The following is a 15,983-nucleotide window of genomic DNA, read 5'->3' as shown; positions in this document are numbered from 1 at the left end:
TTTAATGAAATAAGAATAGAGTTTAGAACATAGTAGACTGATACCATTGCCTGTTTGTGGTAAATAAAAATCATTTTATCTCTTTGGCCTCAGATTTCCTAATATTCAGAAGTGTGGTTGTAGGAAAGAAACACAAATAGAAAAGAGTGTAACCAATATAATTCTAAAGTGTTACTCAAATCTTCAAGCCAAATAATAATCATTGTCACAAACACATTGTCAGTGTCAATGACTAAGTGTTATAATGAACTTTGACTATACTGCGAACAAAATTCTAGGAAGCCATGTTATATCAAATGACTCTTACATTTCCAAAACTGTTTTCAAGAATTTATTTGTATTTTTGATAGTTAAAAACTGAGAGAACACAGTGTAAGAAACTAGAAACTAGAATACAGTATAAATCCACAAGAAAATCTCAGGGACAAAAAGATTATACAGGGAGTTAAATTGGGCAAAACAGTGAAACATAAGACAGAAAAGAACTTTCTATTTGTATTTTTCTCTTTCTTACATACTGCATAAGTATTTGTCCATCACTCATACAAAGATAATGGTAGCATGCCAATGACAGAAACAGAAGAATTGACTGATTTAAAAAAAAAAAAAAAACAAAAAAAAAACTTCATGACTCCTTAATTGAAATTGTACTTTAAAAATAACCTTCTCTTATATCAAAGTGATTAAAAGATGGACATGTTTCACAAATGTTTCACAAAATATATATTAATTAATTCAGAGACTGAAGGAACTAGAAAGAGCCCTTACTTCTATTGTCCCCCTAAATTAATGTGGAGGTCTTTGAAAACCTCCTAAGACTATTTCCAAACATACAATAAGCAAAAGTTAATTCAAAGACATGAGGAATCTGAGGTATTTCTGGCAGTGCTGCGGAGCTTTGTGTACATAAAGAAACATGTACACATTTGAAAATTTCAAAGTATCTTTGGATTAGATTGTGTTGTGATGCCTGACTTTATAAAATGCTGTTGGGGTTGAAGGCTGGAGTTTCATAAAAATTTCACCTTGCAATTAAGAATTTTCAACCATTTATGAAATGTCTTCCCATTTTATAGTTAATGTTAATTTCTAATCATTGACAATCATAAAATAAAAACAGAAATCAGTTCTAAAAAAGAGAAGCAAAGATGTTCTGCATCCTGTGATATCAAATATTCATCAACAAAGATACACTTCCCTATGTGCAAATGTTTATGTGCAGGAGCAGGCCTGTGAATGAGCACACAGAGAGGCGAGGGGTAGCACTGGGTGTATTTTTCACTGTTCTCAAACGTATTTGTTCAGACACTTACTGAGTCCAGAGCTGCAGTTTCCATGAAACTGACTGGTAAATGAGTCCTGGGGCCCACCCGTCTCCTCCCTAATAGAGAGGCACAGGTATGTTCCACCATTCCTATTTTGTATATGGGTACTAAGGATCTGAACTCAGGTACTCATGATTATACAAGCTTTACCCACTGAGCAACTCCCCCAACTCAAGACTCATTTCCTTCTCTGAAAATTAAAGGAGTAAAATATCTTATTACAAGTTTGCTTTTATCTTTAGAAAATGTAGAATAATATGAGAAATAAATAGTTTTGAAATAAATTTCCTTGTGATCCTTCACTGGGAACTTGACTAGATTTGAAATGACATAGGAGACGCATCTGTAAGGATATTTCGGGAGAGGTTTAACTGAGGGAGGAGGCCCCACTTCGAATATGGATAACACCATTCTACAAACTGAGATTCCAGACTCCATACAAAGGAGGCAGACAGTGGACACTAGCATTCATCTTTGTTCCCAAATGATGCAGTGTGACCTGCTGCCTGATGCTCCAGCCACCATGAAGTCCCAGTCAATATGAACAACATTCCCAGACCATGAGCTAAAGGAAATCCTTGTTGTCTTAAGTTGTTTATGTTTTTGTTTTCATTTTCGTTTTTAATCAGATATCAAAATATGACAAATCATAGGAATAAGAAAGCAACATTTACCATCAATAAATATTTGACTTGTTTATATATATTTCTATGGTTGCATAACAATGTTTGAGGCAAAACTGAGTTGTAAGCAAGTAAGTACTTACATACATTAAAAAATGCATATAGATAAAAAGGAAATCTACAATTTATTTAATTCAGAACAAAGGTCTGAATACAGACAGAAATCTAAATCTGGAGATAAAATAGTGACTGAAAAGAGAATCATAACCAAATGTCTTTAATATAAATAAAAAACCATGTCAAAGAAGCTAGAACAGTACACTACCAGAAATATTGAATAAATTCTTAAAGACTATTTGTGAGTGTGGAAATGTGATATCCCTGAGTCTATAACAGATGTAAGTGGATTGTACACTTCCTTAGACTTTGACTTCATATAAACTACCAAGTCTCTGATAAGGACAGGAAAATTCTGTAAAGGCTCCCTCCATTCATGTTGCCTGCTGGAAAAACAACAGCAACAGCAGGTTACAGGTCTTTCACCATCATTCCGCCTACTTTCTCCTACAGAATAGGACTCTTGCCTTACAACATAAATGCTAAGCAGAAACACAGAAAACTATAGACTGGAAGAACTGGAAAACCACCACAGTCAGTGTTAAGGAATTTTAACCAAGTGTAATGTTCATCTGAAACATGTACTATATGATAAGTAAGTCTACACTGAAAAGCAAAAGTGGATACAAAGACCCAGGGAATAGAAAAGGGACAAGGTAGCTAGCATGAAGGAACAACAAACAACACAAAACAAACATCCATCTCTCAGGCTGTCATGGGAAATTTAGTAGGGTTACTATACCTGGTAGAATTAAGAGAATGCTGGGATTGTTTTCAGATGTACTTAGGCTTTGAAGAAATTATTATGAAAAATAGTAATTGTATTCTGTGATTTATAGAGTTGTTTTTCTGAAGTAGCTTTATAGCCTTTGCATGACTTCAGTCAGAAGAATTTCTTGGCAAACCAGTAAGTCTTGCATTATTGAGTACTGCAAACAGTGCACAATGAAGGCTGAGATGGCAGAGGTGACAAGTGCCTTCAAGAAGCACTCAGATTAGATCCAAGGTTCTAGGAGGAGAAGTCTGCTCACTCAAAAGTAGTAGCTATTATGTAACAGCCACGCTTCAGAAAGATTGTTTCAGGTTCAACCCTTGAGGCTGATCCCCTTGCTTCTTTAAGGTTTCATTACATCCTTGAGTGTTTCTCGTTCTTCAACTCCTTTGAATGACTCAGATGACTAGCATCAAGTGAGGTAAGATCATGTGAAATTGCCTTGAAACTTTCTGGATGAAGGAACAAGAAAACATACAAAGCTAACAACATGGAAGAGTTAAAAGCTCATGTTCATTTAAACCAGGCTTAACCAAATCATCAGAAAAATCACCAGTTGCCCTGACTACAACCACAAGGCTAACAAAGATAGTTACGTCAGACTATAGCACAAATCTTGACTATGTTAATACAAGTTCTATCACAGGTCTAGCAGAACAAAAGTATGTTGATTGGCAAGCATTGAAGAAGCCAAATTTTCAGCTTTTCAACAATAACAAATTCATAACATGTACAAGACACAGAGAAACAACCAAATCAGAGACCTCCTGCCTCTACCTGGGCACAAAGAGGTTGGTGCATATACCACACACACACACACACACACACACACACACACACACACACACACACGTGAGTGATTTAAAAAATGAGTTGCTTATATTTCATCTCCACTAAAAGGAATGCTAAATGAAGGACTGAGTGCAGATGAGAAATGACAGCGAATAGTTACCTGGTAACCACAGGAAGGAATAAAGGGTTCCTGAAAACAGTGTACTGCAGATCTGATGGCTATCTGAGCATGTGCTTGTATGTATGAATATTTATTCTTCTATTTCATTTACTAGGTTAATGAAGCCAAGCATGAAGTACACCCAGTGATGAGTCCATTCATCTTATATTCTAGAAGAAGCAGAAATAATCTCTAGTGACACAAACCAAACACTGGTCGCCTAAGGGTAAGTAAGCAAGGGGAAAAAATCAACTGTAAAAGGTCAGAAAGACAAAAATTGAAGGGATAAAAAAATCTGTTTTGATTGCATGTGTAAGAACACAGAAATATATTATCTGTCAAAACGAATTAAAATATACTCAACATGCTTATATACACTGTAAATTAGATCTTATTAAAGTAATCCCAGAAAAGAAGCAAAACCTACAAACTTAACAAAATATAAAGAAAATTTTCTGTTCAAGGAGGAACACTTAAGTTCAGAGAGAGAGTAGAGCAAGAAGACAGACACATCAGCACTGTGTAAAACAAGGTACTAATATAGACTACACAAAAATTCCTTAAAACATTACAAAAAACAGCAAATTCAATGGGAAGCAAGGAAAAAATGCTGCACATGTAAAAAAAAAGGCTCAGTCTCACTAATAATGAAATAAGGATGTGAAATTACTATTTTTTTCAACTTGAAAACAGAAACTTCAGTAAAACTTAAGATAGAAAATATGATGGTAAAATTAAGCTGTGAGACTCCTAAAACAATTGAATTCAACAGTCCTATAAACATGCAAAGCATACTTAGTAAAGCTATGAATATGGCCCACAAAACATCTGACAATACTAGGTATTAATAATGAAGGTTAGATGAGGTAATAGGAACACAATATAGACTTTTATTCAAGAGTCAAAAGAATAGAGTTAAGTCCATGTAAAGCAAAACTAATACTAAAGTAATACTATGTAGTTTTCAAAGAAAGACTTAACTGAATGTCTTAGCTGAATGAGTACTGACAGAAAGGAATGTTAGTAAAAATGAGGAATTAAGTTTAAAAACACATGAAGATTCAAAAGTGATGTTAAGAAGAGAAATATAGTTAGGTCAGCACATAAAATTAAGAAGTATGCACCTTCATGCCTAGCACACTGATACACTTGTCATTATCCTATCCATGAGTCAGCATACACTGCAACCACAATTGGAGCAGCAGCATCCTAAGCACAAGCTTCAGACTGCCATCTCTTGCATATCCAATTGGATTCAGCATTCCTTGTGAAACTTCAAAGTCTCACTGCATCATTACTTGTTCTCCTCTAAAGAGAATTTATTTTTCATGGTAAGTGTCATACTGTCAAGATCCATCTTGTTTTAAATAGAAAAGTGTGTCAAGAATCATGGTTCAGTTCAGTTGAATATAATCAAGAAATAATCTTTCTTATTTCATAACCATCAGAGATGTTGGCCATGATATAATTACATCATCTGCTGGCTCAGAACAATCCAATCCACTTACAAAACTGTTGGAGATCTAATTTCTACTTCAGATTGTACCCACTTTTACCAAACAACCTGACAAATTTCTTCCCATGTTCAATTTTCCGAGAAAATCTTGTTAGTAATAGCTTTTAGAGAATATCATCACAAAGCTCTTTGTCTGGCACAAAAGATAATGAATCCACAGCTCTACAAGGGGCCTAGACAATATCCTACTGAGTACGGTAATCCAGAAAGGCAAACATCACAGGTTCCCTCTCACTGCAAGCTATAACTGCAAAGCTTTACATGTGAGTGCACAAGATATATTTTAGAGTAATTGCACAAACAAGGAAAACAAAAGAGATCATTCCTGGGGTGGAGGGGCACAATAGAGGTACAAATAATCTGACTGGGAAATGGGAAAAATTGGGGTAGCAATTCTAATCAGGAGGGGGAGAGAGAAAGGAGGAAGGGGGTAAAATAAGGGTAACAATATCTTTAAAATTTGTAAGGAATTAAACTATGAACTATCTATGAAAAACATATTGAATACACAAAGGTCAGAGTTGTGATGGTTTGAATGAAAATGGTTCCCATAGGCCCACAGGAAGTGGTATTAAGACAAGTGGCCTTATTGGAGTAGGTATGGCCATATTGGAGGAATTGTGTCAGTGAGGGGTGGCTTTGAAGTTTCAGAAAGTCAAGCCCGGTCCAGTGGTTCACTGGCTTTTCCTGCTGCCTGCTGATCCAAATGCAGAACTCCCAGCATAGTGTCTTCCTGCACATTATCACGCTTCTCCACATCTCAACAGTGGACTAAACCTCTGAACCTGTAAGTCTGCCCCAATGAAATGTTTTCCTTTGTGAGAGTTTCCATGGTCAAGGTGTCTCTGAATAATAGAAATCCTAAGTAAAACAATCAGTATATATAAATAAGCATACATAGTTTAAATGAAATTTTCACATTTAAGCCAACAATGATCCATCAAAGAGCCAAAGACAATCTAACAAAACAATAATAACAAATCCAAAATACTGAGTTTAAGAAGCCTCGTTTTGAATTGTTGTTCAGAGTTGTCCAATAGATTCCCAAAACATTACAGGTTATTGGTATTGCCCTTAGTTAACCCTGAGAGTTGGAAGGAAAGTCCTGATTGCTGAAGGCATAATGATGCACTTTAAACACAGAGTCTAGAGACCCTTAAACTGGAACTAACCCAAAACCTCCTCCGTGAAGATTTTATGGTACCAGAAGGTGTCACAAAAGTCCACCGCAGCTATGATGCCTATGAGCAGCATGACACAATAACTGTGGGTGTGAAGAAGTGGTAACCAGCAGCTCTCTACTTGATAAGACCCACTTAAGGAGAGGAAGAACATGCCTGGTACTGGACACCTAGAAAACCAATCAGGGCTAGTGAAATCATGGGTCTTAGAGAAGGACCTACAATTGTTAATTTACTAAACCAACATAACCCCTATCTGCATTCTAAGTGTGGCTCTCACTCATCATCAAAGAAACTCCTTTTTGCAAAAGACAAAGACCATTACAAAGCAAATAAACAGCAATCAATCAAAAATGTAAAGTTGTGAATCCCTGTCACAATAAATACATGTAAAATAATTATGTACCAAAGGGTCAGAAATGCTGAAAGTGAGAGAAAATTAGTCTTCCTGAAGAAAGAGCATATTAATTGGCTATCTAATATCAAATGATCAGCCTGGAAAAAACATACAAGTGACATTATACAGACTGAGCAGATTATACTTATATATTTAAGTATATATGTGCGTGTGTTGGGGGCAGGTAAAGGAGAGAAAGAAGGGCAGATAGGAAGGAAAGAGAAGTGGAAATAATTTCACTGCATTGCAATCAAAAAAATGAAAAGAAGTAATTCTTAAAAAGCACTAGAAAAGCATAGCATAATATTTTAATAAATGACCTTTTGTCAGAGAATGAAGAAACTATCACTAAAGAAAAGAAAATCAGACATGGTGGCACATGTCTTTTTTAGGGTTTCTATATCTGTGATAAAACAACACCCAAAGCAATGGAGAGGAAGGGTCTACTTCATCTTCTAGGTTACAATCCATCATTGAGGGAAAGGCAGGGCAGAAACTCAAGACATAAACTGAAGCAGAAACCATGGAGCAGCGTGGTGTCTTACAGTACATGGAACCATGTGCCAGAGGTGGCACTGCTCACAGTGATCTACACTGTGTTCCTACATCACTCACTAATTAACAGAGTCTATTGTTTGTACAAGTCATGCTGGTGAAGGAGCATTCTCAACTGACGTTCCCTCTTGTAATGACTCTAACTCTAGTTAAACTGATATTAAACTAGGCAACACAGTGGCTATAATTCTAACCTTGGAAAGGTAAAGGCAGGAATACTGACATAAGTTTGTGGTTAGTCTGGTCAATGTAGCATAATATCTAGGCCAGCCAGAGACACACAGTAAGGTGTAAATAAAAATAAAATAAAATAAATAAAAATAAAATAATATAAATTCAAGTAAAACATTGAAAAAATTTTTAAAGAATAAAAAAGAAAAAAAGAGAAATAGTAATAGCATTGCCTTTAGAGAATTCTGGCATCTGGATATGTAGGGACAAATATCCCATATAAACAGAGGAAAAAAAGACAGAAAATGAACAATGCGAGGTGTTTTAGTTTGTGTGGTATTACATTGAAGAGTCTTAGAAATAACACAGAAAATGAGTATAGAGATCAGATTATAGACTAAGATGCCAAACTTCATTATACAACATCTGAGTAAAAATAATTGTATTTGGCAATGAAACTTAGAATATTAATCAGCTGCATGGGAAGGAAATGAAGAAATGGAATGAAAGGAGAGATTGCTTAGGTATGACCCAGGACTTAAGAGTAGATCCTGCTATTAACTTGCTAAATGGCCTCGCTATCAAATTGTCTTCTGAATATTTACACTTATACCCACACTTGGGGCTACTCTTGGTCAGAATATGTGTTTTTGGAGTAGGCAGCAGTCGAGGGAAAGACTGGCCAAAGCATTGAGCATGAGAAAGTGAGTCTTCATGCCTCAGCAGGACATCTACATCAAGCCTGGCCCTACTAAAGCCAGACAGCAAACAGCACTGAAGAGAGCACAGAAAGAATGCGGCGCTGGCAGAGGAGCAAATGCTCTGCTGTGCTGTCTTCTGGACACGGCAGGGCTCGGACACCCGTGAACGTCAGATAGCAGCTGGGATTGCCTGCCTTAATTTGTATAGCATTGCTTTCTATCATGAAAAAAAAGGTCAATATGTGTGAAAACCTAGTTTAGAAATATGAATTATTCTCACATAAAAAGTTTCACTAATAATGAAATAAACCATGTGTACATCAGAAAGTCCTACATTATCTAACACGTTTGATAATGCTCTGTGGCGATGAGATGACATTAAGAGATGGGCATTATTTTCCAGTACTGGTAAAAACAGAAAACTAGAAAGAACATAAAGGACATTTTGGAAACTCACTCATTATTACAGATACATCTATCTTTTACCTCCAGCTGTACTTGCACTGATACAAAATAATATGCAGGAGATTAGATTTATCATTTTCTTTACAAATCAGTAAACTCGGTATTTTTAGTTGGTAAAGATCCTATGATAATAATGATTTGCTTCTAAAACCAACAAAAAAGTACAAGAGCTGTGAGATTTAGTTCAGTGAAAAAGTAGGGATAGAAGCTGAGAGGCGGCTCAGCACTAAAAGCATATGCTCTTGCAGAGGGATGAGCTTGATAGCCGTAACTCTAGCTGTGGGAGTTCCAGTGCTCTCTTCTGGCCTCCAGAGCACTCAACACTCTGTCTGTGTCTCTGTCTCTCAAACACACACACACACACACACACCACAAACAAAACAAACATAACTTAGGTATCCATCAATATATTTGTAAAGCAAATTCAGACACATATAGTAATGAAGGAGGATGAACTTGAAAACAGAATGGAAAGTGAAATGAGATGCATGCAATAATGCTTAATATGACAGCATTCATATGAATTATTGAGAAAAAACAGAGACTAAAAGAGATTAGAGATTCCCATGTTATAGAAAGAGAGAATGTTAGCATGTAAGAAACAGCATTTTTCTTTGGGTTAATGAAAATATTTTCATACAAATAGTAGTGATGGTTTTAGCCAACATTGTGAATATTATAAATACCACTGAATTATACATTTAAAATAATTGTAATGGATATGATGTACTAACTTATTCTGGTTTCTACTGTTAATAATGCAATGCTATAGATTGCTTAAATGTTTAAATACAGGGGTAAATTTGTCTCATGCTCTCATCTCAGGGATTATATCTGGTGACAGTCTTCTTAGTGACAATATCTGAATGCAATACAGAGATAATATGCTTCTATTTGGACTCTCTTCATATAAAGCCACCTGCACTGGCAGGCTCCATCCTGACCACACTGTATAATCGCCATCACTTCACACGGTCCCCACTTCTAAACACCAGAGTAAGTTTATACTCTTCTGGCTCTCAAAGCACAGAAGCTGTATTTTACAGCAACAGAAGAGGTTGTGCAGCCTTCTGTTTTATGCATCCCTATGCTTTCTCTTGCTGTTTTGTGTTACACTTCAAAATTACCAAAGATGCATGAAAAATATTAAAGGTGGTAAAAACTGATTTGAATATGATCAGAACTTGATTTAAAAGGCCAAGTTTGAAGTAAATAAAATTATCATCAATATTGAAAGCATAGGGGAAAACTTAAGATGGATTTTTACTGATACTTAGACACCTAAAGTTTAAATATGAAGAATAATATTATCATTGGATATTATTAGTACCAATTAATTGTACACTGAAAAATAGTCAAATGAATATTTTATAACTTCCAATTATGGTTTCTTTTGATCTAGAGACAGTTATTTGTTGTTTATTTTAGTTCAAACTTTGAAGCACAGCAAATATGAAATCAACATAAGAGAAAATTCTGATTTTTTGATAAATGCTATTTAGGATTCTTGAGATAAAGAAATTTGGCCAAATACCATTCCTTTGACACCCTGGGTAATCCCAGAAAATGAATGAAAGGAATACATCATTATATCCAACGAATCAACCAAACTACTCAGTTCAAACATTTTCAATAATATTACAAAAGCTGGCATTTCTACAGCAACATTAAATTAAGGAAGACAATCTAAAGAGGTCATATTTCTGTTCTATGACATTTGACATCATTCAAGATAACTGTGCTGCTGCTATAGGTCAAGATCTGTCTCTTTTATTATTTTGAAAGTCTCACACACAGACACACAGACACACACACACACACACACATGCACCAACAGATAAGACAAACAATATTATCATGGGAAACCTTCAGTATGTCTTTATTAGATCATTTAAAATACACTGTGATCTAATACAATTTTATTAATATATGTAACACAAATATAATGTATACACTATTTCAGAAAAACTAAGTTAATGTTATCAGATGAAGAAACTACCATACTTTATTTTATAAAATAATCGTGTAAACTATGCTCATAAAGGCAAAATACCTACTATTCTCTCTCTGCTGCATTTAGTCACTCTGAATTATTAGGAAGATTACTTTTGTACCACAAATGACTGCTAGAGATTGCTTCTCCTGCAGACCCTTGTACCTATGCATCAAAGCATAATTTAGTCCATTAATCTTAGGTGGCATCAAAGTGTAGACGGTGCTGTGGCTAACACTTCTGGATGCTTTATTGGTATTCACAGCTACTTCTAATGCAAGGTTTGATGCATACTGGAGACTTATTCAAACCTAAACCTCTGGCAACGTTCCTCTTATTCATCTTCTGATTATACCCTTGAATGTTAAGAGAAATGATAATGTGTTTAAATTTCTTTCTATAGTGTATTCCAAGACCCAAAAATCCTAAATGGCATGTAACCATACTCCAGAATGTCCTCTTTATATTGCTTTGGCTTTGGCTGGGACTCTTTCACTACAAAGTATCCATTTAAGCAAACAACAAACATCAAGAACTGAAATTGATGCCAATGTCCCTGGACCTTCCTTTGAATTAGGGTCTTTGAGCACTCGATGCCATTTCAGGACAGTGAGGCGTTATAATTTTTATGTCTTGAGATCCTTGTTTCATCTTAGCTTCTTTGAACCTCCTTGGTTTTAAAAATAGGGCCCTTATTATGGTCTGTATCTGGCTTCCCTCAGGGAGACTTTTCCAAGAGCCTTAGAGTAGAGCAGCCTATTTTATGCTCTCTTGAGGAGTCTTGTTCCCTAGCTCTCCCAGTCCGTGGTTTGTTCCGGGCTGTTGGCTGCCTGATGTTTTGATGCCTCTGTCCATTAACTAACTCTTGCCTTTCAACAACTGAGCAGCAGTGCCTGGTTTACTGCCTCCCCTCTTGGTTTCTGGCATACTGCTTCAATCTGCGTGTCAAGAGAAGCCCTGGCAAATCCCTGTGTCAGCCTCTGCCCTTTCTGCAGATTGTTCTTGCCAATTTGGCTTTCCAAAGACAGCCTGTCAGTAGCTTCAAGTGGGGATTTTATCTTTAGTTTCCTAGACTGTGCTCATTTTCATGATTATTAAGAAGGAACAACTGACACTTACAGATAACTGACTACCTACACTGTGCCAGGTAACGAAGCAGGAAAAAGGTTCTGCCCCTGAAGGCTGATAGCTCACGGAATAGACTCATTTCCAGGTTTTACAACCTGTGCTAGTTTCTAGGGATTCCAAGTTCTCTTACCATCACAAGGTACAACCTTGGTGGCTTCTGAAGCACAGCTTACATTACTGAGGCTGAGGAACCACTTCCCAGAAGATTTCACCTCCATAATTGCTGGTTTCTTCTTAATTATTGATTATTTCTCAGATACAGCTGACCAGTACGAATTCTCCCAGTAAAAACAAAGGCTTCAACTTAGTGGGGTTCTTGTGTGCAGACCACTGCTGACTCTTCAGTCCTGTCTAAACAGAACTGCATTATTGATTCAAAGTAGTAAATGGCTCTGAAAGAGTCAAACATCCTCCTGATGCCTCCATTTTCTGCATTGTGCTCCACATTCTTATCTTCCAAGCTCCCACAAAAGAACTTCACCAAAACTACCAAAGTTGTTCCACAACACTACCCCAAAGAAATCATTGAGTCTCTCACAGAAATACATCCACTTTTAAGATACCAATTTCTATCCTAGTTACGGTTATGACTGCTGTTATAACACCATGGCTGAAAAGTAAATTAGGGAGGAAGAGGTTTATTTGACTTCCGTATCCATGTTAATCATTAAAGGAATTAAAGAATATCAAGAAAAAATTCAAACAGGACTGGAACCTGGAGACAGGAACTTATGCAGAAATCATGGAAGGTTGCTGCTTACTGGCTTGCGCCTCATGGCTTGCTCGGTCTGGTATCCTAGAGAACTAAGGACCCCCCCCTACCCAGTGATGGCCCCATCCATAATAGGCCAGGCCCCTCCCATATCAATAAATAATTAAGAAAATCCCCTACAAGTTTGCCTACAGCCAAGTGTTGTAGAAACATCTTTTCAGCTGAGGTTTCCTTGTATCCAGTGACTCTGGCTTGTGTCCAATTGAGATAAAACTAGACAGCTCACTCTGTAAACTGAAATAACAGAAAGAAATAGCAAGTCTTAAAGCTGGCCACTAAAGAGGTGCTAGGTCTGGGCATGTGCTGCCATGGAACTTCAGTCTGGGAAAGTGCCCTAGACGGAAAAGGTGAAGATGAAAAGGCCTTACCAAACACAAACCAGATGTAAATCAACCTGGACAGAAGGGCTCCTGCTACATGAAGGCACGGGGTGGGTGAGGAGAGACCATTCTGAACTTTAGAAAGGTTTCCGTGAAAGGCAACACAAAGTTCAAGAGGAAAGATAATGGTAGTGAGATAACCAGGAAGCAAAATAAGCAAGAACACAGACAAAAGACACTGGCTGATTTTGAATGGTTATTAATTACATACTTTAGGGAAATCAGGCTAGTTCCAGTGGGTACAATTTATTGGTAAGGGGTAAAACTAGAGATGGGGAATTCAGTGAAGCTACTCTGTTCTAATTGCCTAACAGAGGGTTGTAAACTAAAACAGTACCAGAGGATTTGGAAATACAAAGACCAATTTCATAGATATTAAACAAGTTCAAAATTAACAAGCTTATTAACCAGGTGCTCTTAGAGGGAACAAAGGGAGCCCACACAGCTACAGGGCAGACATGAGGATAAAAATTTAGTGTAGCTCCTGTCTATTTCATTCACTCACTGACTTGACATTAGAGTTAAACTGGTTTTCGTAAGCTTGGTGCATGTTGGGTAATGTCATACATAGTGATACATGTATAATCACGCGTACACTACTCTTGTCAGACCTTACAAAAAGAATCAGCCTGCCAAAGAGAAGCCAATGATCTACACCCACTACTTCTTCTTTATTGATTATTTAAAGGTGCACTTATGTGTCTTCTACAACTTGCCTATTGTGAAGAGTATCACAATAAACTTGGATATGCAGGAATCTTTTTGTTGTGTAGATTTTAATCCTTTGGATATATGTCCCCAAATAAGGTAACTGGATCATAGTGGTAGATCTTGGTATGGGCAATATTGTTATTGTTTGGTTTTATGTTTAAATATGAACACCCAGACACAAGAAACAAAAAGCAAACAAATGTCAAATAGAAATTATATCAAAATTACAAGACTGTCCAGAGCACCGAAAACCACCAACAATGTGCTTTTAAACTTTCATCAAAGAGCCACTTCCTAGAGCAAATCTCAAGGACAAAGGGGAATATAAGCCGTCTAGAGTCTGTTAAACAAGGAACAGTCTTGTTCACATTGAGTTTCCATGGTAAGCTACTTGATAACCATCAAAACTATTATTAATGAAACAATAAACATATGATTTTGGATACTATAGCAATGAAAGAGCAAAATCTGATTATTAAAGAAAAATCAAGAAAATAATCCATAAGGATTATGATGGGACATAATGGGGGCTTCATACAGACAATGCAAATACAGGATTACATCCGGAAAATGGCAACATGCAAAGAATTGTATTCACATCCCAAGGCCAGAGAAAGCTAAAAAGATATGCTGAATAAAAAAGAAGCAAGTAACAGTTTAAAATATATGCATGTCTTATATCCCGTATTTCTATTATCTCTAAGAGTGTATCCTTTGATGTCACCCCTGGTTTGAGAAAGCTTTCTTGAAGAGTAAGTTCCCAAATTAAATCTGTTTTCTCTGTAAATGCATGCGTGTTTAGTTTTTCCAAAATCCTACATTCATCTACATTTGTGTATTATGGAATTGATAGCCCTTAAGGACAATAACATCAATAGATACAGTTATGACTGTTAGTTGCAATCAAATTAATGATACAGTACTATGATTGAATACTCATTACATGTTAGGAATAGTTGATCAGCATATCTTGACTTCTGCATGAAAGAGTTCTCTAATAGTATTTACTTCAAAGACATGCTCTTTTAAGAAATACTCACTCTGCCTAAGTCTGGCACAGAGTAAGAATGAAATATATATATATATATATATATATATATATATATATATATATATACACATACACACACACACACATACATATACATATATAGTGTATTTTATCAACGTCCAGAGAGATGCAGGCCGGATTCTTCCCTGAAAGATGAGATTAAACCTGTGAATCAGTGGCCTGCCCAAGCATCATGATTTCCAACATCGATAGGAAAATTGGATTCAAATGGCTATTCAACAAGTCAGGAGGTACATACCTGGCTGATGGCTTCAAATTACATGAAAAGGTAATCTACAAAAAAAAAGACACAAAGCCTGTAAGAAATGATTTAAACTGACAATAACTTTTAGTATAGAAGGAGAGAATAGGAGAAAGTAACTATCTCTGTAAAATTTTTATATATTTTAGATTATTATATGGAATTTAACCTCACAAGGTATAAAAAAACAAAAGAAAAACTAGCAGTTATAAATAAGTACTCTGCTGGTCTTGACTGAGATATTTGGTAAGACAGTCTTAATGGGTGGCAGGGGAAAGCTAAGATCCCTAGACATGGTACAGAATGAAGGGTATTTATACTTCATGCTCAGTAGCTGCAGAAAAACAGCAGGCTTCTAAGAGAGTCTCAATGGTTGTCTGTATTCACATGATAAATTTCTTAAAATATGAAGGAACATAATTGAGTTCTCTTGATTAATTATAAAAATGTCCACAAATTTACCAAGACAGACTTGTTAACAGCAATTTACCATAACAAGGTTATTCCCTCTGAAAGTTACTCCATAATAATTACGTATTTCACAATGAATGAACAGGAATTAACATGAGATAAAGAACTTTAGAAATCACATGTTCCCATATTCTGCTTTCAAACTGCTCCTAGATATGAGTTGGAATGGGCACCAGAAAAATGTTCCCGCACACATCTGTGGAAAGTTGCACACTATATACATGCTGGTCAGGCTAGCAGGAAAAGAAGGCCATCACTATTTAAATAGCACAAGGAGATTCAAAAAAACCATGTAAATTTCTCAGAACCATGATTATACAGTCACACACCAGGGGGCGCTCTTAACACTGAAATGATGGATGACATATTTTATACTACTTGGTGGTCTCAGCTGGCTAAAAAGAAAGCTTTTGTTTTGGGTTTTTTTTTTCTTTGTATGA

The 15,983-nt window shown here is 36.2% G+C and overlaps 1 protein-coding gene across 4 annotated transcripts in view; it reads right to left on the bottom strand.

Annotated features, from left to right (window-relative positions):
• LOC127696217 (cytochrome c oxidase subunit 7B2, mitochondrial) overlaps nucleotides 1–15,983 on the bottom strand; it is a 110,045-nt gene that overhangs the window by 44,105 nt on the left and 49,957 nt on the right. For all 4 annotated transcript variants that reach the window (XM_052198791.1, XM_052198789.1, XM_052198790.1 and 1 more), the window contains one exon: nucleotides 15,070–15,104. The gene's annotated coding sequence lies outside the window, so the exon portion shown is untranslated. The remainder of the gene's footprint in view (nucleotides 1–15,069; nucleotides 15,105–15,983) is intronic.

The sequence above is a fragment of the Apodemus sylvaticus genome, chromosome 11, assembly GCF_947179515.1.
Source record: "Apodemus sylvaticus chromosome 11, mApoSyl1.1, whole genome shotgun sequence".
Lineage (NCBI taxonomy): Eukaryota > Metazoa > Chordata > Mammalia > Rodentia > Muridae > Apodemus > Apodemus sylvaticus.
The sequence above is the reverse complement of the archived record's forward strand: the minus strand, read 5'-3'. Positions and strand labels throughout refer to the sequence as shown.